The 27,546-nt window shown below is 40.8% G+C and overlaps 1 protein-coding gene across 5 annotated transcripts in view; it reads left to right on the top strand.

Moving 5' to 3' along the window:
• The window catches only part of dgkd (diacylglycerol kinase delta), a 125,147-nt gene that overhangs the window by 34,440 nt on the left and 63,161 nt on the right, over nucleotides 1-27,546 (top strand). The window contains exon 1 of one of the 5 annotated variants that reach the window (XM_078563580.1): nucleotides 7,646-8,019. The exons of the other annotated variants lie outside the window; for them this stretch is intronic. The gene's annotated coding sequence lies outside the window, so the exon portion shown is untranslated. Of the gene's footprint in view, nucleotides 1-7,645; nucleotides 8,020-27,546 lie in introns of those variants that run through there. 5 annotated transcript variants of the gene reach the window in all.

The raw sequence follows: 27,546 nt of genomic DNA, 5'->3' as shown, positions 1-27,546 counted from the left end.
AGGGATATTGGAGGAACTGGGCCTGCAGGTAACAAAGCCTTTCATAAGAATTTTAGTGAGATTAAGGTGGATAAATGCAGGTGCTCTTGGCAAGGTGGTGGATAAAATCTTGGCTTGAAGTTCAAGTAGGTTTAACATGTAAATCAACTTATTCAAACAGATAGGGATAGAAATGCAATTTCAGGCAAAAGTACAGGCGTTTAGCAGGAGACAAATAACATAGCTTCAGTATTCCCGATGTCAGCATGAGAAATATCTGACGAGATTTAAGTACAAGAAATACTGAAGACTGGTTTATTTTTTCTGTTGTTGCTAATTACCTTTGTGTTGTCAGACTGTCCTGAACTTCATGTTGGATGGTATGACAATACAGAAACAACAGGAAGGACAAACTGTTCCTCAGCATTTCATATACCCGGATCTAACCAGAATTTCCACTCTGATTTTAATTCCTAGGAAATCTCCCAACATCTACTGTGTTTTCCAGGAAACTTGACTTTATTCAGGATTTCATAACAAATGTGGCGGAATTATTTGCTGTTCAGACATTTCATGGTTTCCATCTTTTTTAACATGGGCTTTCATTTGGAGAGTGTCAGAAAGCCTGGGCATTTTGGTGTTGGTTCCATTCAAAAAAAAAATTCTTTCGAGTTATCAACAGTCACAGATTGCAACTCTTTCGAGTACAATCACAGTTCTTGGTTTCCGGGAGTGGGACATGAACCCGCAACCCTCTGATTCAAAGGCGAGGGTGCTATGAACTGAGCCACAGCTGACACCTCGGTTCCATTCAAACTCTTTCGAGTTATCAACAGTCACAGATTGCAACTCTTTTGAGTACAATCACAGTTCTTGGTTTTCCGGGAGTGGGACATGAACCCACAACCCTCTGATTCAAAGGTCGAGGATGCTATGAACTGAGCCACAGCTGACACCTCGGTTCCATTCAAATGTGACAGCCTGTGTAGACTTGTTAACTGTTAATTGTATATTAAATGTGTTTAATTAATGCTGTTGAGGGGCATTAACTGGATTTTCACTTGAGCACATATAAAGGCACTTATTGAAACTGTAATGTGGTGGAGTTAGAAGTTGTAAGCTTGTAACCTTTAACTCTAAATAAATGTAAAAGATTGGCTTCAGTACAATCTATCATCAAGTGGTTTTCTAAAAGATAATAACAACCAGTGAGTAATCCTTGATTACACTATTTTGTGGTTCTTGTCATGCAGGCTAAGTATGGGAACTTACAGAACTACTTGATATGAGACAAAGTAAGACAAGGAACGCAAAGTTGGGTAGCTTGATTACACTGTCAGGGCACTGTACAAATGCATCCCAATTTATCCTTACTCTAAACAACTAAGGTGAACGCAGATGTGTCCCAATCTTTCCTTAGATTAGTGACAGTGCAGAGGTGAATGTTGGCAGTATTGTCTAAATGACCAAGCTGCTATAGCATTGAAACAGAGGTCAGACTGTTGCCCAATCTGTCCTGCCCCATGGGCTTGAATATCTGAGGACTTTAGAGCTTGCTTTTTCCTTTTAGAACAAACTCATCCAGCTCACGCTCAGCCTCCTACACAAAAAACTCTTGCTGACCAGATAGACATACTTTTAACTGATAGGTTTTAAAACTACCCTATGAATAGCTCAAATGACACCAACATGCACATGCCTTGTTTTATTGCCTGAGACATCAAGACTTCTCATCACAGAGAAGTTCCATGAGTTTCTATCACGGGAAAACGCAGGCTGTCTCTGTTGAGGGACGCAGAATGATAGTGTTCTACAATACAGAAGTCACCAGTCTGGTAGGAACAAAATCGAAGGCAAGTACATTGCTGAACAATGAGAAACGGCATGGCTTGGATTTCTCCAGACATCTCCTTTGTTATTACCTACTGTCAGAAATTATCCAAGAAGGTTTGAAGGCAGCTTGTGTGCAAAGGGTTACTTTACACTACTGGAAGGCAGCCACTTGGAGTAGCTTAGGTGCTTTCATTAAGTGCTATGACCTGCTTCAAAGTGGCTGTGCTCCAAACTGGCATAGATGGTTCTGACCTACAGTTCTCACATTTTTTGGTGCAATTCTCTTGTGTATAGAAGTTGCACAAAGGAGGAAGACAATCAGATAGCAACTGCAGTTCTAATCTTTGTCTATTTTCTGTCTATTTGACTAATGCTTATTCTTTGAATACGTTTAATTGCCACAGTCAAAGCTTTTTCACTTTCTTTAGTTGACTTTATTGCCTGAAGCTATCAGATACTTGGCGCACATTTATTTTCTCTCAACATCCCTCTTTTAACCTGGCTTCTGACATAACAGAATATTCAGTTGTATATGAAGTTTTCACCACGTTCAAAGGCAGCAACACACATTCCCTGGTTCCTCTCCAAGTCACACACCTAATGTCATTGTGGGACTACCAACACTAAATGGCTGCAGCAGCTCAAGAAGAAACCCCATATCACCTTCTCAGGATGTTTAAGGTTCAGCAATATATGTGACTAATTGTCTTGCTGAGATGGCTCCTCTTCATTCTAATATGCTTGAGACCCACCTCTAAATATCTGTGAGATTTTCTTCCATACTCCCCTGCGATTGCTGCTCACTATCCTCTGTTGTAGAGATTGCTGCTGTTGCCAGTGCTAGAAATCAGCATACATCAATCCCCAGCTAAAATTAGAGCAAGGGGAACAAAGAGGATGATTTAGGAGTCAGGATAACACAAGCCTTTGTACTGTGAAAAGACTGATTTATCTTTTGTACTGTGCAGCATTAACAAAGTCTTTCACTCTCTGTCAGCACTTGAATTGCTCTGCTTTCTTTATTTTCCTGGAGGGACAGACAAGCTTGCTACAGGCACACATAGTATGATACAGGGACTGAGTCAGTGGAGTGGGAAACAGCACAGCACAGATGAATCTCCACTTGACATCAATGCTGCCTCCATACTTGTCATGGTAATGATATCTCACACTCTCACAGCTACCAATATATACTCTGTCAGCTGAATCTCTATTGAGTAGCAAGAATTGCCATGACAGATGGAATTTATTCAGACATATTCAGGCCAGCAGGGAAAGAAGCAGGAGCAATTCTGATGTTGGGGAAATGAAGGGGCTAAGCCTTCCAAACTCTCTGGGAGAGGTATCCTGCTTTGTTTCCCTCCTCTCTCCAGTCTCTACCTGACATACTTTGTTCTACTCTCCCTGATGAACTTTGCCATACCTAAGTGGATCTTCTGCACCATCTTTGCTGCCTTCCCTGACTCTTGTCTCTCCTGGTCATGTCTCAGCTTCCCTCTGTATTCTCCATCGCATATACTGTAGCACACGCCACCAGCTCTCTCCAAGCAATTGCCTCAGAAGTCTTATTCTCCTATCCTATTGCTTATCTCATCCCATACACTCCCCAATGGTCAGGTTTTTCATTCTGCTTTTCTCTTGTTCACTTTCTGCACACCCACTGATAACTCCAGTCTGTCTTTTCTTAACCCTCTGATATCCTAGTTCTTTGTTCCCTCTCACTTGTTTCAGTGCGCTCTTTAGCTGTCCATTTCCTCATTACCATTTGCAAAATGTCTTCTGACTATCAAAAAAGGCTTTACCCTCCATGACTTCATTCTGGAGGAGAACATTGTCAATCTGACCGTTGCATAGCTTACTGACAGCAGGTCTTTCCCTAACAGTGAGACAGCCCTACCAATCTAGACTTTTTACTCTGTCACTGGGAAATACTGCAATGGGCATGCTCATCTTGCTCTATCCCTCAACTTTTCTGCTGCTACCTGTGTATTCAGGCACCACTTTCAAAATGTTCAAGTGTCTTCCCAAGTCTTTTTTGGATTAAGGTAAATGACTCTGCATCCATGGCAATTCAGAAAGGATAGCTTTTACTCTCTATACTGAAATTCCATCATTTCCCTGACATAGTAGCAGACAGGTTGTCAAAAATAAAGTAACAGTTGTTAGTGGTGGAAGGAATGTTAGAGCTTGAGTGTCTGAGGCACACATGCACAAGCTGATTGTGTCCTCACAGATGAGGCAGCACGTTACAGTCCAAGCCAGAGTCATACAAAGGAAACTTTATTTTACCTATCCTGTGCTGTGCCTGGCCTTGTGTGTTTGATGGGAAAATGTAAAAGGACCTTTACTTTGTGTCTAACCCAGGCTGCACCTTTGATTCAGGACGTTTGCTGTAGTATTGTGGAATGATAGGCTGCTTATTCACAGAATTGTTACGGTGCAGAAGGGGGCCATTCAGCCCATTGTGCCTGCACTGCTCTCCAACTGAGCATTATGACTTGGTGCCATTCTCCTGCCTTTTCCCCATGCTCTTGCACGTTGTTTCTATTCAAATAATCATCTAATGCCCTTTTGAAGGCCTCGATTGAATCTGCCGCACTTCCAGGCAGCGCATTCCAGGCTCAAACCACTCACTGTGTGAAAAAGTTTTTTCTCACATTTGCTTCTTTTGCAAACCACTTTAAACCTGTGCCCTCTCATTCTTGATCCTTTTACGAGCAGGAACAGTTTCTCCCTATCTACTTTATCCAGCCCTCCTGTGATTTTGAACACCTCTATCAAGTGTCCTCTTAGCCTTCTCCTCTCCAAGGAGAACAGTCCCAACCTCTCAAATTCACTCCTAAAATTCTACACCAACTTGAGTTCATGATCTCATTTATACGATTGGTTAGGTTGTAAGCATAGGGGAAATTACAGGTCAAGTTTGTGCAGCTTCTCAAAGAAGGTGTAAAAGAAAGGGTATTTTGTTGGAGCTGGGGTGATGGTGGAGACAATAACGAAAATAATTCAAATCTTCAACAGATTTCGTATCTAAGTAGCAAACTAGCCCAGCCATACTCTAAGGGTTAAGCTTCAATGTTCCAGAACTAGGATTTCCTGCTGTTTATGTTCCAACCTACTGGACATAAACTCACTTCCTCATGTCATCCTGTTACTGTTGACTGGGATGCAGTTTAAGGCAAGAGGCCATCAACTTCAGACAGAGACTTTAGACTCAGAGGGGACAGGTGGGGAGGAATTATTCCTTTGCAAGATTGTTTAAACACAGTATGCAGATTAAGCAGTTTCTAATAGATCAAGTACTAGACTGTCGCAGAAATTGCTCGCCTTTTCAGACGAGGGCAGATGCATGACAAAACATGTAAACCCAAAAGCTCCTGCCCCATTGGTTCTCGAAAATGGCACCTTGTTGTCTGGCTCCCATTCAAATGCATTGAATGGCATGAAGTTATTATATTTGTATCGTATTTATGAAATAAACTCACCACAAAGTTATGGCTTATCCAATTCAGTATCTTTTTTACTTTTTCTTTCTGTCTCTTTTTTTTACTCTTAATGCACCTTTCCTCTATTTCTCATTCTGTACTTCGTTTGATATTGAATTCATCCATTCTAGCTTACGCTTCCTGGTTCAGACCTTGTACTGTTCATTGCACTATCCTTGAATCTGATTGGTTAAGAGGACACGCAGTTATTTATGCTGTTCATGCAGATCTCAGATACGTTACAAATGTCACCGCGCCGTTTCTATCTCACACTTCCAGAAACTCACAGGGCACAATATCATCGGCATTAGACAGACAAGGTTAAGTTTAACAGCGTGTGCTACAAAAATCTTTGGGCCACAATCACATAATACAGACAAGGAATTGTATGCTAAAGTATAAAGTTACAAAACAAAGAGAAAAAAAGTGGCAGTGTGTCTCAGGACACTTATCCAGCTGACCACTTCTGTTGGCATTCTACAGTGAAGTTAGTGTTTTATAAGAGTAACAAATTTGGAGATTAAGTGAAAGGTTTAAGCTGAGCGCTGCTATTTCCTAATGTTACACTATCCCTTTAGTCACACATTTACTTTGCTTATCTTGCTATTCCTATTCTGGCAGGGTTGTGAAACCAGTAATTCTTAGATTACTACCCTTAAGATTCTCTCTTCAGTCAGTCCCTAAACATCTATTGCAGGACCTGAGTGATATGCCACACAGACTATTTCTTTGGGGAGTCAGTAATGAGGAGCCATTAATTTAAAATTGTAACTAAGCGATTGACAATATGAGGTTGGGTAGATTTCTTGCAGTGTGTAGCTGAGCCATAGGCCAATGCATTATTTATGGGAAAACCGGATAAACACTTGGATCAGAAGAAGATAACGAGCTATGGGGGAGAGCAGGGCAGAGGGATTAGTTTTGGATTGATCTAGCAAAGAGCCAGTGCAGACGATGACGGGCGGAATGGTAAAATTCTGTAAACTTTGATGATTCACTGGTGTCTGACCTATTTAGCAACTCAGTTGCAATTTTTTGTTGTCCCTCCAAGGGCAGGAAGCCCCCAGTGCAATATGGTGTCCATTATTTAAAGTGGTGTGCACCAGTATTTTGTGCAAAAAAATTATGATATTTATATATATGTATCCTTTGTTCATTTTGATTAACTTATTCAATAAATTATCACATAGTGCTCTGCTGGCAAGATTTCTCAATTGGCCATTGCATCTGTAGTTCATGCAGATCCTAATCCAAACCTCCCATTTGCAGCAAATTTATCAAGATTCAGATTCTAATACATTGAAGCTTAATCAGCCCATCCTATAATACGTGTAAGTGCAATGTCTTAAAAACCAATCTAAAGGCCTCACATTTATTTTTATAAAGTTGCTGTTACTTTGCCCCAGATCCGAGCTGCTATCTTCTAGGCTTGCCAACCTTCTGACAGTGTGCACATGCGCTATGCATCCCACTGCAATGAATACTTGAGTTTGAAACCCTTCCAGCTGCCCTCTTGTAACGCTCAGGATGCCAACCAGATGAGAATTGGCCTGCAGTGCCAGTGCTGAAGGCCCCTTACAATTGTCAGGACATGATTTTAATTCCAATTGATAATTTTCATGTTCGAGATTTAAGACTTGGAATGGAAGGTGCCTTAGCATAATGATGAGAAGCATCAGTGCCACTACACTTCAATTAATCCTTGGCCACTTACAGTCAAGTGTATGATGTATATGATGGAGAATAAAGTTGAGTGTCTTTCTATGGATTATATTGCTATAGCTGAGTTGAGGAAGAAGAATGGTCAGATTGGGAAAATACACCATTGGCGCATGCCTTAGTGCAAAATAGAGATAACTCAACAGGCTATTTGCGATTCCTCACATTCAGAACACTTCAGCTTTTGGCAATCGAAAGATGATCACTTTCCCCTGTGGGATAGGTGGCTGGGGTCCATTTGTTTAACTACTCTTAATTGATAACAAGTTGAAATTAGAGCAGGGTAATAGTTGTGAAAAGAAAAAGAATCAATAGAACTGTAACTGCAGCGAAGAAATAAATGGGATGTTTTTATTTAAACACCCCATCTTCTTGCAACAGTGTAGGTTTAAACTGATTTGCAAATTACACACCAATGTGTAATTCCAGCAATGACAGTGTTAAAGATTTGGAGCAGCAACAGTTTGTCCTTGGGAGTCTGAATGGGTCAGTTCCGCTGCAGGGCATTCCCTATGGGCTCTGATACTATTTTAGTGTGTTTGTCTCTGACAGGCCTTCCTCGTTTTTTTGAAGGGTGTGGTTTAAAGATAGTGAGGAATTTGAAGTACCTCAGATCTTCCTGGTGCTTCTGCTTGGAACACGGCAGCTATAACCTTTCATCACAAGCTTGCCTCTCCCACAGCAGGATGTGTGCATTAGTCACACAGCCAGGGCTACAGTCAGTCAAAAAGGGTGTCGAAAGCATGAGTGTTTCTTAAGTGATGCAGGAACTTGTGCTATTTCACTGTTCAAGTTGTTGGATGGCTACAGTAAGGTTTCTGCTTTGTCTGAGGTGTTAAAGGGCGTTTACCCTTCACATTTGTGAAAAGGGTTTCTCACGTGGTGTGGGAGTTTTGGAAGAAGTCCAGCATAAGAGAGAGAAGGCCTGAGTGCCAAGACCTCTCAGATTGTGGAAAGAACTGTGAATCCAGTCCACGATGGAGCACCCTGCAAGACGTCAGCCGTAAGTGGCACTTTTCACTCTTTACCACAAGATCTACTGACCCTTAAAATGAGTGCTTCATTTTAAAATGTGCTCTTATTTTGGATCTTGCATTGTGTAGTTCATGTGCTAGAGAGATTTTCCTGTGACCTGAGGATAGATATTTAGAATGGGAGTTAGAGAAATCTTCTTTGGGACGTGGGATTTGTAACCTGCTCCTAGAATTTGTTATTTTTTTTTGTTGAAACTCACTGCCGTTTCTCTAAAAGGTCCCGACTTGAGATTCGAGTGGTCTTTTAACGTTTAGAGTTTGTATTGTTGATTGCATTTTCTGTGCCATGGTGACCCATTAAAGTTCAGAGATTTATTACCTTTCCTCATGCTCAAAATTTTATTTTTTGTGATTAAAAACACCCAGAATTAGAAAATGAACTGTCACTGCAGAATGTTCAATTCCATCCTCCTGCCTCCACCCCCTCCTCCCCAATGCTATGTTGGATTTCAGCAAAGCCTCATGGTGAGCGTGAAATGTTTATAACTGGAGCTTTGGAAACAGCAAAAAGCACAATCCTAGTTACTGCCATGCAAACTCGCGTTGTGTCTTAAGAGAGCAGTAGAGCTATATAACACAAGCATAAAATAGTAGTGAGACTGGCCTGTATAATGCTACAGTAAATGGCTGGTGAGTACGGGTCTGTCACTGAAAAAAACTGGGGTATAGTGCTGCTGGATATCGATCTGTCACTGTATAACACTGGGTTATAGTGCTAATAAGTATAGGTCTGTCACTATATAACACTGGGATATGGTACTGATAGATACTGGTCTGTCACTGTATAACACTGGGATACAGTGCTGGTGGTTACAGGTCTGTCACTGTATAACACTTGGGTATAAAGTAATCGTGAGTATAGTCCTATCACTGTAAAATACAGGGTCAAGGTTATATTAAAGGTGCTTTATGTCAGAAAATTGACAAACTGCAATCATGCAGGATTCATGCTGTATTTGAAAACAGAAATGACCTGATCTGTGACAGTGAGGTCCAAAATCATTTTTGTGGGTCCTCTGATCTGTTGTCAGAATATGGACATAACCTGGCCTGCTAAATTCATTGCATTGGTTAAAATTTCACATTTAAGTGTCATAACACAGTATAAAGCTGAGAAGCAGATTTCCTGGCCAATCCATTGCCAGGACGTCATGTTGCTTTAGTCCCAGTGTGTCAGTGTCTGATGTACCTGCATAAGGCCATGAACCAAGTTATGACAGAAATGGGAGCGAGCAGACTAACAGAAAAGAAAGAAAAATAAAGGTGCTTTAAGAATTTTAAACAACATTAGATCTATATTAGTATCCAGAGTTTCACACAAATAAAATGTATATTAATACTCAGAGTATCATATGCTAAACAATGTATTAGTACCCAAAATATCACACCTTAAGTAAGTATTGGTGCTCAGTGGACCCCACAACATAAAAGGAGTACTATTACTCAAAAGTATTGCACAACATAAAATTCATATTAGTATTCACAGCATTGCATATTAAACATGTTAAAATCCCTTCCTCTGCCACAGAACTGACAGCCTTTGTGTTTTTGATCATGATCCATTCATCTTGTATGATCCTCCTTGATGTCTCTGCAGCCTTTGACAGAATCAGCCACAACATCCTCCTCCAAAATCTTTCCCCTGTTGTCCAGCTTGGTCAGATTGCTCTCACTCAACTATCTGATCAATACTAGAGCTTCTCCAGCAATAGCTTCACTTCCTTCTCGTGCACTGTTTCCTCCAGCCCCCCAGAAATCATTCCTTGGCCCCTTCCTCTTCTGTCAGCTGTCCCTGGACGTAGAATCATGTTCCATATGTATGCTGATGAAACTCAGCTTTACCTCTCCAATACTGTCTCGACCCTTGCATTGCCTCTCTGTTGTCAGACTGTTTGTCTATTATGTGGTCTTGGATGAGCTACAATTTCTTTCAGTTGTTCAGTGGGAAGGCTGAAACCATCATTTTGGGACATCAGTATGAACCCCAGAACTGCATCATCGATCCAAAACTGCTTCATTGATTCTACCACCCCCCTCACCCCCCCCTCACGGACCACTGCCTTAAGTTGAACCAGCCCTGAGCTGAGTTTCTGAACCCATATTTTCTTCATCACAAAGACTGCCTACTTCCACCTCTGCAACATTACCCATCTCACCCCTCCCTTTGACCATCTGCTGCTGAAACTCTCATCCATGCCTGTATTATCTTGATACTTGACTATTCCCATCATATCCTGATCAGTCTCTCATTCTTCACTCTTCATAGGCTGTCTTTACCCTATACTGCTCATCCATCATCCATGTTCTTGCCGTTCTTACATTGGCTCCAAATCCCTGAATGCCCCAAGTTTAAAATTATCTTTGTGTTCACATCCTGTCATGACCTTCTTATCTGTAACCTCCTCCAGTCCTGAAAGCATTCCTGAATTCCCTACCTCAGAATCCGATCTTTCTTCACCCTACTGATGGTGCCAGTGTTTTCAGTCATCTAGGCTCCATGTTCTGAAATTCTCCTTCTGAACCCCCTGTGCCCCTCCTCCTCCCTACCCTTCTTTAAAATCCGCTTTGTAATCCATCTCTTTGATCAAGCATTATGGTCACTTCTCCTAATATCTCTTTTACTGTCTTGGTATCTATTTTTGTCTGATTACTCCTCTGTGAAGATGTTTGAAATGTGTTTTGATGTTAAATTACAGATGCTATACGAATGGGAGCTGTTAGTGTTATTGTACTGGTGCCCAGAGTATATTCCACAACATAAGTGTTAGTACCCAGACTATTACACAATATTAAATGCATATTAGTGCTCAGAGAATCACTCAGCATTAAATGTGTACCGAAATTTGTATAGATGCATAGAGCATTTCCACACATTAAACATGTATCAGCGTCCAGAGTGCCACACCGCCTAAATTGCATTTTATTAACTAGAATATTGCACAACCTAAAACATACCCAGGGTATTGAACGCTTTAAAATTTGCATTGCAACCAAAGTCCCCCACAACATAAAACGCAGAATATCACACCATATTAAACACATATTAGTGCACCTATTATCACACAACATTAAATCTGGTTTATATCCAGAGTATTACACAACAATAAATGGATATTAGCACCCAGAGTATTGCACAGTATTAAATCCATACTCACACCTAGCGGATTGTGCACCATCAAAACATACATTACTATCCAAAGTATCACAATGTTAAACACATTTTGCAATCCAAAGTACCACATGGTATTGATTAGGTATTAATGGACAGGATATCATACACTGTTAAACACGATTGATATTAATTACAAGAGTGTCAAACAGTAGTAATCACTTATTTAAGTTTGGATTACTGTCCAGAATATCATAAAATATTAAAGATAGCTTACTAAAGAAAAAATAAATAACTTGCATTTATAGTGCCTTTCATGATCTGAGGACATCCCACAGTAATCCAAAGCCAATGAAGTACTTCTGAAGCATAATACAGGAAATATGTTGTAGGCAGCCAGCCAGCCAATTTGTGCACAGCAAGGCCCCACAAATAGCAATGTGATAATGACCAGAAATCTATTTCAATGATTTTGGCTGATGGATAACTTTTAGCTAGGACAGTAGGTGGAACTCCCCTGCTCTTATTCAAAATAATGCTATTGGATTTTTATGTGCGCCTTGGAGAGTAGCATCTCATTACAAAGATCACACCTTCGACAGGACAGCACTCTCTCTGTAATGAATCTTATGAAATGGAGTGTCAACTCAAACTTTATGCTTAAGTCTCTGGAACGGAACTTGAATCCACAACTTGTCGACTTCTGAAGTGAGAGTGCTACCACTGAACTACAGGTAACATGATAATTTGAAACATCTAAATTTTTGATATATTTATTTTGCTTAAAATCATTTTGGGCACTAAAATTTCAGTTACCATGAGACAAAAATTGTTGGATGAAATTTTTTAAGGTATATTTTAAATGATTTGATTGGTTAATTTGCAAAATGTAACTAGTTTACATAGGTCTCCAAAAGGATTAGGCCAGCTCTATCATTTCCGGAGGGACATAGTTTTGAGACTGGGTGTGCACAGTTACTGATAGATTAGGAACAGATCCGGCAACTCAAAACCGGGCATCCTTGAGGTACAATGGGCCAACAGCTTCAGCAGAACTATATACCACCACAACCTGTAAGCACCTGGCCTGGCATATCTTATACTGCTTCTTTTTCAATGAGGAATGTAGAAGAGCATGTCAGGAACAGCACTAAATGTATTTGGAAATGAGATTCCAACCTGGTGAAGCCACAGCACAGGACTGCATGCCTGATAAACAGTGAAAGCAGCATGTAATAGACAGAGCCAAACAATTCCACAACCATTGGATCAGTTCAAAGCTCTGCAACCCTGACATATCCAGCCATGAATGATGGTGGACAACTAAGCAACTAATTGGAGGAGGCTCCATGAACAGTCATTTGATCAATGATGGTGGAGCTTAGCCTGTGAGTCCAAAGACGAGGCAGGAGCATTTACAGCCTACTTGAGCTAAAGGGACCTTGGATGATCCTTCTTGTCCTCCTACTGAGATCTCCATCATCGTAAATACCATCCTTCAGCCTATATAATTCACTCCACAATAATCTGCTCACTGATGCCCCGCTTCGTTCCTCCAGGGCACTCAGGTCCAGACGTCTTTATTGCCTTGGTCCAAATGTGGACACAAGCTGAATTCTGGAAGTCATGTGAGGGGTAAATGCCTTTGACATCAATACATCATTTGTGGTACCAAAGAGCCTAGCAAAATTGAAAGGGAATCAGGAGGAAATCTCTTAAATGGCTGGATTCATAGCTGCTTGTTAAAGGTTAAGCACCTCAGCCACAGGATATCATTGAGAGATAGTGCCTCAGGCACATTTTCAAGTGATTCTTCTATGACCTTTCCTCCATCATGAGATCAAATTAAACCCATTGATTAATGATTGAATAATGTTCAGTTCTATTAGTAATTCCTAAGATAATGAAGCAGTCCGTGTTCACGTGCAGCAGGACGTGGACATCATCTAGGCTTGCGCTGGTAAGTGGCAAGTAATGTTTGCATTAGGCAATGACCATCTCCAACAAAGAGAGCCTAATCGCTTCCCCTTGACTTTCAATGATATTACCATTGCTGAGTCCCCCAACATCATTATCCCAGGGATCACTATTGACCAGAAACCCAACCAAAACAGCCACATAAATGCAATGCTACTCAAACAAGCCAGAGCCTGGGTATTCTGTGGCACATGGCTCACCTCCTAAATTCCCAAAGACTTTCAACCATGTACAAGGCACAAGTTAGGAGTGTGATACAAAAATCTCCACTCATACTAATGGGTGCAGCTGCATCAATATTCAGAAAGCTTGAGACTATCCAGGACAAAGTAGTGCGCATGATCAACATTACTTCACTGGCTTAAATGCCCAACCCCTCCACCACTGGCATAATGTGGCTTCAGTGTATACTATCTATAGGATACACTGCCACAACTTGCCATAGCTTCCTCAGCAGCACCCCCAAACCCAAAGGCACACACTATCCTGCCTTATTGGACATACACCGCTGTTCCATCATTGTTACTTGCCCAAAGTCCTAGAATTCTCTACCTTCAGCATTATGAAAGTACCTTCACCACATCGGATCAAGAAGACAGCCCACCACTGCTTTCTCACGGATAGCTAGGTTTGTGCAATAAATACCAGCCTTGTCAGTGGTGCCCACATCCCAAAAAGTGATTTACTAAATACTGAATTGGACAATGGCCCCTCATCAGTTTCTTTTTATCTGTCTGAACCTTCTGTTCCCGAACCTAAATAATGATACAGTTTTGACATTGTTAGTCTGATGGTGCTAACCAGGAACTTGCAGGAAGTATGTAGGAGTCTTAAACAATGAAGAGGAGGGAATATGGCTTTGATTAAGTCACCATCACAATTATTTATTAGTTTTACATAAATATACTGTAATTTCATATTGCATTTCTAACAATTGGGTCATAGTATACCAAAGTAAGGCACAAGTACCTGAATAAAGCACCGTCTTATTTGAGCAGTTGACAATGATCAGGCTGAGAGCAGGAAGTGGAAAATATATTATGCTGAGAATTAGCCACGAAAATATGAACTTTTTTTTTACAATTTATCAAAGAGAGAAGTGGAGAAGACATCTGAACTAATGAGAGGTTATAGTGCCAAGCAGGAAAGTGTGCTGCTGTATTTATGCTACTTCAGTGTATGTGAGGTGTGAATGGATAAAAATGGGCACTCATTGCCAGCGATTAAATGTGTAGCATTAAATGTTGAAGTTCAGGCACTATGAGGCGAGCACTGCCAGTGATTAAATAGTTGTGTAGCAATGACACAGCCACAGATTGAGAATTATTTGCCCACTGAATCAGAAGCCACAGTTTAACATTTACCATTTTCAAGCAAAGATTCTGGTTATGGTAGACAGCAGTTACTCTGCCTCCTCTACTGACTAATTAAGGTAACAACCATCAGAGACAGCCACCTGCCTGCAGTAGCAAGGGGAGGTGAGCAATGGAATCTTTTTTTTAAACCTTGTTGACCTACTGTAGCATTGCTCACAGGTATTCCTGGGATCAAAGCAGTTCTATGACGTTTAGTGGTTAATTTGGCCTATCCCTTGAATTTCCCGTTGGGAAGTCACCTGTCTAGGTTCAGAGGATAATTAGAGGCTAATTATTTAATTATTACTATTTGAAGTTTCTTTTTTGGATTGGCACCTGTTTAGTGCTGCTCCTTATTACCTCAGGTAATGAGTGCCAGCAGGAAATGACTTGTTTTCTTTCTATTTTGATATGCTTTTCTTCATATTATTCAACTGTGACTTGTTCATGTTTTGTACAAACGTGACATCCTACGTGTGATAAATAGAGGGAAGCTGGCTGGGCGAGCAGTAACCCTAGCCGATTTTAACTCTCAGGCCTCATTTACGCCCTGCCAACAAGCTGAAAGAGGCAGTCACCAGCAGTAAAAAATCTGTCGGCCTGCAGGACCATCGAGCGACACTCAAGTCAGGGCTTTTGGTTTTGACAGTGTCCTGTGGATGCTCCTCCAGGTCCTAAAATTGACATTTTAATGGCGTTTTGTTCTTGTAGACCAGGTTTAACTGAGCAGGCATCTCACTCATTTAGTCGTTAAAATGCCGTTGGAGTCATTGGACCCCGAATTGCATGATATATAAGGCTGTCATCCAATTTGGGCAGGTTCCTTGGCCACCCAAAAAAAAAAGCAACATTGGCATTAGAGGAAATTTATCCACTCCATTTTAATTTCTGCTCTCCACGGGTTTCTCCAAATGGGGAGAATTAAATTTCCCCCCCATCAATGTCAGAGCTTTTGTATAAATACTGGTGGTGTTGCTCACAGTAGGACCAAATATATTGTTTGCATCATACTTGTGCATGTAAACTTCATGTTACTGGTTCAGTCTCTATTGCTGCAGTTTCTGTCCTCTGCTTTAGGCAGAATCCCAAGCCCTTAGGGATGGGGATATTCTCTGTTGCGCTCAAAAGCAGTAGCATGAAGGAAAGCAAAAGCAGCAGTTGGATTCTGAGTGGCTCATTTGTCCAAGCAAAGCCAGGCAAGCAGCAGCAGGTGTTGATGGGCCGTCCCTAGAACTACCAGTTGCCTGAACTCCCCAAATCCTGCAGGGCCATAACCAATTTGGGATACTCTCCACTGTGCTAAGAGCAGGCCAGCGAGGGATGAGAAGCAGCAGTGAAAATGTAAAAAGATAATGAGGAAGCGGAATTGAAATTAAAAAGACTATGGGAAAATGGGCATTATAAAAAAAATTGAGAGCGGACCTTAAAAAAAACTGTGGATTATAAAAGCAGCAGCAATTCAATCGAACAAACAGCAGGGTTAATGGCACAGGATAGCAAAATAAGAGTAAAACAGAATGTAGGCAAAATAAGTAAGAGCGGGAGCCTGAGATTCAAAAAAAAATTAATGACCGGGTGTCAGAAAATACTGGGGGAGAGAAATATAGGGTGTAACAACTGGGCTTCAAAAAAAGGTGGAAAACCAAAAAACACAGAAATGGAGGCTTGTAAAAGAAATGGGGGAGCAAAATGCAAGAGTGCAGTAACCAGTACTTCAGAAAAATCCAGAAAGGAAATAAAGGAATAGAACATCGTATTTCATAAATGAAATGGGGAAGCAACATGAAAGAAGTGTAAATAGAAAATATGGATTGTAAAAGTGGCAATTAAAAACACAGCAGAAATGGGGCTTCACAAAGAATTGGGGAAGGGAAAAGAAGAAAACAAGAACCAAAGTTTCGTAAAGAATTGGGGAGGCAACCTGAAAAAAGAGCACCAAAACTGGGGTTTCAAAAATGCTGGAAGGTTAAAAATAGGTCAGGAAGTGGGGCCTCAAACAGATATGGGAATGCACAATAGTAAAGAGCAGGAATAAGGACTTCAATAAATAAACTGGAAAGCAAAAAGTACTGAGAGCAGGAACTGGGTCTTCGAAAAAAGTGGGGATGCAGAATAAAAATAGAGATAGGAACCAGGGCTTTAAAAAGCATCAAGGAACGGGAAAAGAGCAGAAACTAGCCCTTGATAAAGTCATGATAGCAAAGATCAAAAATACAGCATAAATTACTTGTTTTAAGCAGGAAATATTTTTTTAAAATGGAAAATCCAGCCATCAGTGAAGTTTGCAAGGAGGTTTAGGCACAGAATTAGCAGACTCGTGATGTGATGGGCAAGTATAACCGGTAAATCAGAATTTAATGTTGAGAAGTCCCATGATAGCACAGCTGCTGCTGTCATGGAAATGTAGTGTGGAATCCTCAACATGGGATTCCCCATAGGAAGCATTTAAATGAAATGCATAACATATTAATTATATTTTATAATTATTTTTATAGCTAGATATATCAAACATCATTCAGTGCACTCTGAAAGAGTGAAACTGAGAGCTTAATTGATTGGGGAGACACACCATGTGCATCGCACAAACATGAAAATGCCACAGTAACTGTAGAGAATCGGCTAAAACTAATGAACCCTAGAAACTCCAGCACTAGTTGATCTCCCATCTAAATAGCAGGTTCTCTGCTGTTAGCCTCACAGTACCTGATATGGAGTTGAACAGGTTTTAAGTCAGATTTAGACGATAATGATGTCTGTATTTTAATTATAGAAATTTACTGGTGCGCTTCACATATTCATATCTTTATAACTTTCTGTTTGAGGTGTATAGACATTGTCCTGCTTGTTACTGGCCCATGTGCCTTGGTTCTGATCTAGATTCAGTGTTGGTGGCAGTTGATGCATGCATCTCAAGGAAACATGGGGTGAAATTTTACGGCAACAGGATTTTACATTTCCGCCGAAGCCAATGAGGTTTAGAATGTCTTGCCGCATTTTACGGCCCCGTCCCTGCCGAAATGGGGCCGTAAAACTCTGCCCATGAATGTCACCGTTTTCCTTATTGGTAAGTGTTTTAAAGAATGATGCTTGTACATCACTGCAATCAGTACATGTAGTGCTCATCAAAATAAGCTAACATCAAACAAAAGAAATTATAGCCAGGAATGAAATAAAGAATTGAGGCACTAGCTTGAATTTTGACATTCAGTACAAGGAGTGTGCATTTGCCTAGCTGGGCCTGTGGTAGTTTGGTACACCATCAACACTGACCCTGCCAAATTTAAGCTTAAAAGATGTACAAATTCATCATCACTTCAAGATAATTAGTTCACAAGGACATGGAAAACTTGTGGGAATAGGAAGCCACAGTGTGAGACTTCCGGTCTGGCAGGGAAATTTGAAAAGGCAACTACAAGCTAACTCTTGCCTATGCTATCTTTTCTCTCCCTGGACCTCATTCTGCTAATGTAGTCTTTCCTTCTTTTCACTGCCCTCTTCCCTCCCCAGATATGCCAATTCTTTTGATTTGTCAGTAAAATTAGGCCTCTCTCGTAAACTCGCAGTTTCCTCAGGAAACACGTATCCGACTTGCACAAATATGAATAATTGCTTTCAGTAGGAAACTTCTTAGAAAATATTTAACTTCTGGAGACAACCATTTTAAATTCAAAATTCGGGGGACACGTTAAAGCTATCAAGGCAATCGGAAGAAACACTGGCTTAGGGCAGGTGTTCTGCTCTGAAGCAGTCAGTAATGATCCCTGTTGCTGAGAGGTAGAGAATGCATTAGCTCGCAGCAGATGGGCGATGTTGCCTGTTATGGTAGCATAAAGCAAAAGGGTAGGGATAAAGCATGTTTGCTTGGAGAGTGTAGGTCATGGAGTTTGTGCTCAATAACAAAAGCTTGTGTAATTATTTATCGGAGTCACGCTTAGTTTTAGCCCTGCACAGGGGTAATATTACAAATCTAACTGCTCAAAAATCCATGGGGGTGCTTGTGGATTTTGATGCTGGAATAATCTCATTTTACAGTGTTTCAGACAACAGGCAAAGTCTGATATGCACATTCCAGTAGCAAACAATTCTCTCTGTTGATATGGCTTTCTGTTATTAGAATGGTTTATGTTGATGGGGATGGAGCTCCGTTGATGGCATTTTCATATAAGTGACCTGTAGTCAACAGACCTAGTAGCACTTAGACTTAGTTTAACTTTAACTTTAATCCTGATGCTGTTATCAGGCCTCCAATTACCCTTAAACATTATTTTGCATTTGGTGCTCTTACGGTTCTCATGATAGAAGTATGATATTTGTACCTTGGCTTCCTATGGTTACATTGTAAAATCTACTACTATATCCCAGCAATAGAATTATAGGTACACAAAAATTTGAGTCTACAAATCAGCTGACAGGATAAGGGAAACTGCTATAGCAATGTTAATCTCAGGGGCCAATGCATGGAGTTCACTCTCCGATGATCAAAACCGCAGAATGAACAAATATAGAAGCATGGAATTCAATTTTCTTCCTTATGGAAATATTAATCAGCCTTAATTTGGAACGGAAGCAGGAAGAAAATTAATTGGGGAAAGGGCTGCACGGAGGTCAAGGATTATGAGCACCACTTCCTGGGTCTGCCTTTATCACCACAGAACTAAATGTAGCTTCTTATGACTTTGTTAGAGGTTAAGTCAGCCACTCATGAAGTTTATAAACCTTCAACCTTCTCGAACGGCTGCATATGAGATGAGGTGGAGGGGTGGTGGCCTCCCTAAGCCCCATTCAGCCACCACTGCCTTTTCCTTCTCTAAGCCCCATTTAGCTGCAGTTGCCCGTTCTCCCTCTTGGGCTCAGATCTACTGGGGCTGATGCTTCTTTTCTTTCCAGGCCTATTTTTCTGACACTGCTTCCCTCTTGTAGGCCTCATTCCTTTAACTCAGTTGGAGACTGCTCCCTTTTCTTTGTTTTTCCATACGTTCCTGTGTTTCTTTTCTCCAACTTGCCTCTGCTTAGGATTTCAGTCCAATACAATGACTACTTTTGCTACTTTTCTTTGATGTGCTGGGAGTAACCCGGAAAGAAGGGTTTATTCTTTTGGTCCTTTATCTGATGTGCTGGTATTTTTGGAATGAAGTTGATCACGGAAGTTGTTGATTCTGCCAGTGATTGCAGTTATTCAGGACATTGTAGGTTTTAAGTTACCAGTAACTGGTGTCACTTTTCAAAAAACAGTTTATTTTGGTCAACTCAGCCAGCCAGATACTGGAATTTTCTGTGATTCATTGCAAAAGCTTCATGAGAGCATAACCTGTTTTATATTGACAATTCCTGAAATATGTGGCCACCTCCTTATTTTATCAGTTTGTGACTGTAAGATCTGAAGTGCTGGTGTATTGTATCATAGGACAGGGTCAACAGTGAGGGGCTTCATTCCATTTTGTGAAAATTGGCAGTTCACGTCCTCATTAATAACATTCCAGTTTTGTACAAGCAACCAATATGATGGTTTGGCTAGGTTTATTGTCAATGATATGTTGCAAGAGTGAGGCTTGAATTAAAAAAATATGTTGCAAGAGTGAGGCTTGAATTAAAAAAAAAGAAAATTTGGCTGCAGAGGCTTAGAATTTTGCTCTGGCAAAACAGGTGCAATCGTTAAATGTGTATTCAAAAATATAAAGTCTCTGGAAAATTGCAACACAGCCTCTACAACAGCTAACAGAACAAAACTAAATAATGTGCACAAAACAATAATAGGCAAAATACTGCAGATGCTAGGGGTGGGGGGGCGTGGTGATGGCCTGGGTTCAGGTGTGAAATGAAGCAGGTTTAAAAATGAAAATTTATCTGAAGTCAACATTCAGACAATAGGATTGTAGTTTACCTGCAACAACAACAACTTGCATTTATAAAGTGCTTTTAATCTATTAAAACATCTCAAGATGCTTCACAAAAGTGTAATTAGACAAAATTTGACATTCAGTCAAAGAAAGTGATCAAAAGCTTGGTAAAGAGATGAGTTTTAAGGTAGAAAGACGGACTTGCACTCAGTGTCTTTCATGACCTTAGGATATCACAAAGTGTTTTACAGTCGTGAAGTGCTTTTTGAAGTGTCGTTGTAATATAATCTAGGAAACATTACAGGATTGCCTTAGAAGGGGGAAAAGAGAGGGAGAGACAAAAATGTTTATGGAGGGAATTCCAGAGTTTACCATCAAGACAGTTGTAGGCACGGTTATCAATGGGCGGGGCAAAATAAGTGGGAACTGCTCAAAAGTCCAAAGTTGGAAGAATGCAGAGTTCTCAAGGGAATTGGAAAATTGAGAGATAGTATTTCTAAGGTGCTTAAAATGTCAGAAGAACTCAATAGTTCTGGCAGGGTGGTGGTGATGGAGAGAGAATCGAGAACAAGGGGAGATAATCTTACAGTTAGAGCTCAGCTGTTTAGGAAAGAAATCAGGATGCACTTCTTCACAAAAAAGGGTATTAGAAATTTTGAAATGTCTTCTGCCAAGAGTCTGGACAGTCGGAGCTTTCAGAACTGAGATTGATAAGTTTTTGTTAGGTAAGGGTATCAAAGGATATGGAGCAAAGACAGGATGTGTTTTTACACAGTTATTGTGATCTGGAATGCACTGCCTGAAAGGGCAGTGGAAGTAGATTCAGTAGTATCATTCAAAACAGTCTTGAGGGACTGAATGGTCTGCTCCTGTTTCTTATTATAGAATATTACACTATAATTAATCCACTTGAAACAAATCCAGAATCAAAAAAGATGAGACAATCTATGGTATTTCTCAGTCAGAATGTTAAAGTCTAAGGTGAGGCTGGTGAGTTGAATTGCCACTTTTTGTACTTGACTACACTTTTGATTCACTTTGGGTTTGCTTCCCACTAAAATAAATGAGGGCACTGCTGTCAATGGTGGCATGAAGGAAGTGTGGAATCACAGGAGTCCAAAGTTGGGGAAATGCAGAGTTCTCAAAGGGTTGTCAGCTGGAAGAAAGATGAGATATTGTTCCCAATTCTTGTGGCAAGCTTTGTTGGAACATTATATGAGGGCAATGACAGAGAATCAGTAGGAGTGGGAGTGTGAGTTAAATTGGTGAACTATAGAATAGCTCGGGTTACAGTTGTGGATAGAACTAAAAGGTTTGGTGGAGTTGTCACCACTCTACATTTGGTTTCACCAATGTAGGTGAAACTGCACTTGCTTTTATTAGCCAAGGCACAGAATATAAGAGCAGGGAGGTAATGCTAGAACCGTATAAAATGTTGGTTAGGCCACAGCTAGAGTATTGCATGCAGTTCTGGAATCCACATTACAGGAAGGATGTGATTGCACTAGAGAGAGTGCAGAGGAGATTTACCCGGATGTTGCCTGGGCTGGAGAGTTTTAATTATGAGGAGAGATTGGATAGACTGGGGTTATTTTCCCTGGAACAGAGGAGATTGAGGGGGGACATGATTGAGGTGTATAAAATTATGATAGCATAGATAGGGTAGAGAGGAAGGAACTTTTCCCCTTGGTGGAGGGATCAATAACCAGGGGGCATAGATTTAAGGTAAAGGGGCAGGAGGTTTAGAGGGGATGTGAGGAAGAGTTTTTTCACCCAGAGGGTGGTGGGAATCTGGAACTCACTGCCTGAAAGGGTGGTAGAGGCAGATGCCCTCATAACATTTAAGAAGTATTTGGATGTGCACTTGCGATGCCATGGCAGACAAGGCTATGGGCCTAGTGCTGGAAAATGGGATTAGAATAGATAGGTACTTGTTTGACTGGCGCAGATTTGATGGGTCAAAGGGCCTTTTTCTGTGCTGTAGACCTCTATGACTCTAAGACTAGTAGCCAGACAGTGTGAATATGTATTGAGGGAACAGGAAAGTATTTGATCTTTGTTGTGCAGAATGGTGTGTGAGGTGGTAATAAGTAAAAGGGATAAGACAATATTTTGGCATGTGTTCACAAATTGCTTGTTCACATCTGGGTCCAGCATGCATTCCCATCAGTCTTATTGGTTTCTACCAGCATAGATTTGAACAAATTAAATGCTACAAATGTGAATTATTGCCCTCACACACTCACAATTGGCTTCAGTAATTACTTACTTTTTCCTTTTTTTTTCATGAGATGTTGGCATCGCTGGCAAGGCCACCATTTGTTGTTTGTTGCCCATCACTAATTGCCCTTGAACTGAACATTTCAGAGGCCATTTAAGAGTCAACCACATGGTTGTGGATCTGAAGTCACTTGTGTGCCAGATCAGGTAAGGATGGTAGATTTCCTTCCATAAAGGACATTAGTGAACCAGATGGGTATTTACAACAATCAGTGATAAGTTGTCATGGTCACCATTACTGAAACTACTTCATATTTCCAGATTTTACTAATTGAATTTAAATTCCACCAGTTGCCATGGTGGAATTTGAACCTGTGCCCCAGAGCATTAGCCAGGGCCTCTGGGTTACCACTATGCCACCACCTCTCCCTGTGTACTTATTTTTAAAATACTTATAAACTAAGGTGAAATGTCAGTCTTACTGTAGTTGCGATAATTTTTCTTTTTGCTACATTGTTTTTAAAAACACAGTCTTTCAGTTCTCTGATTTCTAAGCATGACAGTCACATTGTGAATACCTGGATGGCAGGCGCTTGGTTAGATCACAAAGTGTTGAGGATTTCAATTTTTGAACTGCGCTGAATTCTAACTTGAGGCTCGGGTTTAGAGCTGGACTGATCCCCGAATTGGGATTCAGGTATGGGGCTGGTTTGGCCTCTTATTTGGGGCTGAGGTTTGGAGCTGGTCTGATCCTAGAGTTTGGGTTCAAGTTTGGAGCTGGTCTGATCCCAGAGTTTGGGTTCAAGTTTGGAGCTGGTCTGATCCCAGATTTGGGTCTGGGTCCGATTTCTGAATTTGGGATAGCATGAATGCTGGGATAGCATGTAGCAGCAGTTTAGAGCAAGGCTCCATTTGTACAAACTTCATTTGAACCTGGGAATTCTGATTATCTGTCATCTGTGCCTTATTTGTCTTGCTCTAGATTAGGAACAGGATATTGCAACCTTTAGACTGCAGCTGTCCACCATTTGTATTGTAATTGGCTGGATCTGGACACCTAGCCTTTACACAGTCTGAGTTGGGTTTGCTGAGATAGGTCATATCAAGTTGGACTGATTTCTTTGAAAAACATCTGAATGGAAAATGTTAGAGCAGTGTGATTTCTGATGTGGTTTATTATAGGATGTGAGCAAAGGAAGGTGCAGATAATAAGCTCGCAATCACACGTAGCCTTACCGCTGCCATACTAAATATAACCTTGGCACTGATATAATCTTTAGGTCAGTGATCCGACTCACTTCCGATGTGAAGAACCATCCTTTCCACTTGGTTGAGCATCATAATTCTGACTGGTATTTCGGGGTATGAAGTTTAAGGTGTTATAAACCATGCAAAGAGAAAAATAAACAGTCTTAAGAAATTATCATTGACCATATGGCGAAATGCTATCTGGACTCTGGCAGCTCAGGGTTTGAAGAACTTTCACAATCAAGTTGATTAAATTAAAAGCAAAATATTGCAGATGCTGGAAATCTGAAATAAAAATAGAAAATGCTGGGAAAACTCAGCAGGTCTGGCAGTATCTGTGGAGAGAGAACGAGTTAAAGTTTCGAGTCCATATGAGTCCAGCTATGAAGAAGACTCATATGGAGTTGATTAAATGATTGGGAACAAGGAGAAAATTTGTGTGTGTACCAAAAGCAAAATACTGTGGATGCTGAAACCTGAAATAAAAACAAATTGCTGGAAATACTCTACAGGTTTGGCAGTGTCCTTGAAGAGAGAAACAGTTAACGTTTCAGCTCGATGACTTTTCATCAGAATTGGAAGATGTTACAGCAGGTTGTAATCAAGTATGGAGACAAGGAAAGGAGAGGAAAGTACAAAGGGGGAGACTGCAATAGGTGGAAAGCAGGAGAGATTAAAGGACAAAAGAGATGATGGTGCAAGGCAAAAGTAGAATAGGTAAAACAGCAAGTAGAGAAACAAAAGATGAGCCCAGAGAATAAAAGCAAAATATTGCAGATTCTGGAAATCTGAAGTAAAAACAGAAAATGCTGGAAAAACTCAGGTCTGGCAGCATCTGTGGAGAGAGAAACAGAGTTAATGTTCCGAGCCCATGTGACTCTTCAGAACTCTGAAGAAGAGCTTTTTTTTATTTGTTCATGAGATGTGGACGTCGCTGGCTAGGCCAGCATTTGTTGCCCATCCCTAATTGCCCTCATTTAGAGGGCAGTTAAGAGTCAACCACATTGCTGTGGGTCTGGAGTCACATGTAGGCCAGACCAGGTTCGAACGGCAGATTTCCTTCCCTGAAGGACATTAGTGAACCAGATGGGTAGGGACTCGAAACGTTAACTCTGTTTCTCTCTCCACAGATGCTGCCAGACCCGCTGAGTTATTCCAACATTTTCTGTTTTTATTTTAAGAGTCCAGAGGAGCAACAAATGGTAGCAACAGAATTATTATCGGTACTTGCTGTCTAAAAAAATGGGAGCTGTGCTATGGCCTGAAATTGTTGAACTCAATGTTGTTTACATCGCCTCATCGAAAAGTGAAGTGCTACTCCTCAAGCTTCTGTTGAGCTTCATAAAAACAAATTTGCAGACCGAGAACTGAGAGGTCAGAATGGAAGTGAGATGAAGAAATAGAATGACAAGTGACTAGAAGCTCAGGGCCACTCTTGCGGATGGAAGGAGATGTTCAGCAAAACGTTCACCCAATCTACATTGCCAACAGTGAATACAGCATACTTACTTGCAAGAGTAAAATGTAAATCATTCTTTCATCTGGAAGGAGTTTTTGGGGTCTTGGATGGTAGAAAAGAAAGCAGTGATAAGGTCAAATGCTGCATTTCTTGTGCTTGAATGGGAATGTGCTGAGGGAAGGGGAGTGTGCGTTGGGAGTGATTGAAGAATGGACCAGGATATCCAGGAGAGAATGGTCCCTTTGCAATAATGGTAGGAAAACATGTGTTTGGTGATGGCATCACTCTGGAGGTGACAGAAATAGCAGAGGCTGATCCATTGAATACAGAGGCTGGCAGGGTGGAAGGTGAGAACAGTGGGACCATATTGTAGTTCTGGGAGAGAGGGGAAGGGGTGAGAGCAGAAGTGTGAGAAATGGGGCAGACATGATTGAAGACTGTCAGAAGGGAATTCTCAATTGAGGGAAAAGGAAGACAAAACAGAAGGGGGCAAGGAGAGGGTGCAAATTGAAAGCAAAGTTAATGAAATTTTCTAGTTTGGGCGACCAACATAGTTATCAATGTACTGGAATAAAATGTGAAGAAGGGGACATGAGTAGGACTACAACAAAGAATGCTCCTTATATCCCACAAAGAGGTGGGCACAGCTAGGGACTCTACACCTTTCATTTGGAGGAGGTGAATGTAATAAAAAGAGAAGTTTATCAACATAAGAACAAGCTCAACCAGAAAGAGGAGGGTTGTGCTGCATGGCAACAGTTTGAGCCTCGGTTCAAGGAAGAAGCAGAAGGCACTCACATCTTTGTGGTTTGGGATGGAGTTGTGGAAGGTGGTGCAAAAGTTAGGGCCATGAAACTAGTGATGGAGATCATCTAAAGAGTTGCAGATGTAGGTCATAAAGAGACTGGACGAGGCGTTTGATGAGAGAACAGTAGATGACTTCTCTCCAAGCCTCAGTCAGCTTTGCTCAGTTCTCCCTCCCTTCCTCTATGGGAACAGCTCTTGTATTTCACCCTTTATAAGCCTAAAGAAATCATAAATTCACTTGTTGGAGAACTTCTGCATCCCGTGTCTTATTATAGTATGCCTTGTAAATGAGGGACATAGTATGAGGGCGAGAACCAAAAGACAACTGCGAGTCAACGGTGGCTGACAAAGGCAGTTGAGGATTGTATAAGATTAAAAGAAAAGGCTTATGAAGTTGCCAGAAGTAGTAGTAGACCTGAGGATTGGGAGGTTTTTGAGAATACAGCAAAGGAAGACCAAGAAACTGGTAAAGGGAGAATAGAATATGAATGCAATCTAGCAAAAAACATAAAAATGGACTGTAAAAGCTTCCACAAAAAGGAAGTGTTTGGCTAAGACAAATGTGGGTCCATTATAGGCAGAGTCAGGAGAATTCATAATGGGGAATAGAGAAATGGCAGAGAAGCTAAATGATTGCTTTGTGTCTGTTTTCACTGAGGGAGATACAGGAACTCTCCCAGATTTAGAGATCCAAGGGACTAGGAAGAATGAGGAGTTGAAGGAAATTATTATAAGTAAGAAGGTTGTATTGGAGAAACTAATGGGACTGAAAGTTGATAAGTCTCCGGAACCTGATATTCTGCATCGCAGAGTGTTGAAAGAGGTTACTACAGAGATAGTGGATGCATTGGTGATCATTTTGCAAAATTCTATAGCTTCTGGAATGGTTCCTGAAGATTGGAAGGTAGCAAATGTCACCCCACTATTTAAGAAGGGAGGGAGAGAGATAACAGGGAACTACAGACCTGTTAGTCTTCCATCAGTAGTAGGGAAAATGCTAGAATCTATTATAAAGGATGTGATAAATGGATACTTGGATAATCATGATCGGATTGGGCATAGTCAGCATATATTTGTGAATGGGAAATCATGTTTGATGAACTTGTTGGAGCTTTTTGAGGATGTTGTTAACAAAATTGATAAAGGAGAGTCAATGGACGTAATATACTTGGATTTTCAGGAGGCCTTTGATAAAGTCCCCCCACAGAAGGTTGATTAGCAAAATAAAAGCACATGGGATAAGAGGCAATATACTGGCATGGATTAAGGGTTGGCTAACAGGCAGGGAACAGAGAGTAGGAATAAATGGGTCATTCTCCCATTGGCAGGCTTTGACTTGTGGGATACTGCAAGGATCAGTACTTGGGCCCCAGTTGTTCACAATATATATCAATGATTTGGATGTGGGGACCAAATGTAATATTTCCAAGTTTGCGGATGATACAAAGTTAGACAGGAATGTGTGTTGTGAGGAAGATGTAAAG

This window comes from Cetorhinus maximus, chromosome 19 (assembly GCF_964194155.1).
Source record: "Cetorhinus maximus chromosome 19, sCetMax3.hap1.1, whole genome shotgun sequence".
Taxonomy (NCBI): Eukaryota; Metazoa; Chordata; class Chondrichthyes; order Lamniformes; family Cetorhinidae; genus Cetorhinus; species Cetorhinus maximus.
The sequence above is the reverse complement of the archived record's forward strand: the minus strand, read 5'-3'. Positions and strand labels throughout refer to the sequence as shown.